Raw genomic sequence first — 1222 nt, forward strand, 5'->3', positions numbered from 1 at the left:
TGAAGTTGTAGAAGTTGCAGCATCAACATCACAAGGAGCAGTTGGTGCATCAAAAAGAAAGAGAGCGTCCCAATCTCGCCCTCGGAAGAAGAAAAAACTGCTCCCTGTTTTTCGTGAAGATGAGTTGGAGTCAGCTAGTTCTTCTTCTGAATCGGAAGATGATACCATGCATTCACCATCTGGTTCATCAAATGAGAGTGATTCTGAATAATTTCCAAGTTGTCGTTGTATTGTATTGTTTACTTGTTGGCTTGTTGCCTTGTTGGCTAGTTCATCTTTAAACTGATATGTTGTACTATTGTCGTCCTATGGCAGTTGTTGTTGCCCTTCTAGTTTTTTGGACAAGTAATTTCGCATGTGTCGCTATGGACTGTTGTATTGTTATGTTCTCCATCTAGTTCATCATAAAACTACTATGTTGTATTGTTATTGTTGTTCATCTTAATTAGTTATGCATGTATGGCTCCTGAAAAAAAATATTAGATGTTGAAATCCTTATTTTTTGGGATATATTTGGCTTTTTTTTAAAACGCTATTTTGAATATAGCACGCTATAGCATGCTATAACTTGTATAGCATTTGGAGAAGGGCCACGCTATTTTAAATAGCACGCTATTCAAAACATTGGCTGTAACACATGCGAATGTACTGCAGCAAGAAGCAACCGTCAAGAAACAACATGTCCGCAAACTCAGCATCACCGATACGCGCTGTTGCCATCACGTCAGCGTAGAAGCTGCGGGCGTCACCTACGAGAGAGAGGACTGCCATTTTCATCGCCGCATATGAGAAACGGTATTTGAGATGCTCATGGCAATCCAAGATGTAGTGGTATGCGGCCACAGGCTTCACCTTCTCCATCTCCTTGAGATGCTCCGAGGCTCCGAGCCTCTATGGTAAGGGCCGATGGCCACCACCTTGGGGACAATGTACCTTGAGCCGAGGCCTCGTAGGCCTGTGGGGAATCTACGGATCTTGTGGTTTACTCGGGCCTAAATCACACTCAAAATCTTGTGCTGCTTTTCTACACATCTTATCAACCATGGTTCTTCCCATCTCCATCTTGCCGAGATAATCACCATCCTCCAATTCACACGTTGCAATCACATCTGTGGCGAATTCGGGCTCACGTCGAGCTAGGGAAGCCGGAACTTTGTTGGGCGTCACCTTCTTGCTCCTGTCGCTGGAAGAGAGAGTCTATGCGGCGGGCGGCAGGGCCGGG

Source organism: Triticum aestivum, chromosome 2B, assembly GCF_018294505.1.
Source record: "Triticum aestivum cultivar Chinese Spring chromosome 2B, IWGSC CS RefSeq v2.1, whole genome shotgun sequence".
Taxonomy (NCBI): domain Eukaryota; kingdom Viridiplantae; phylum Streptophyta; class Magnoliopsida; order Poales; family Poaceae; genus Triticum; species Triticum aestivum.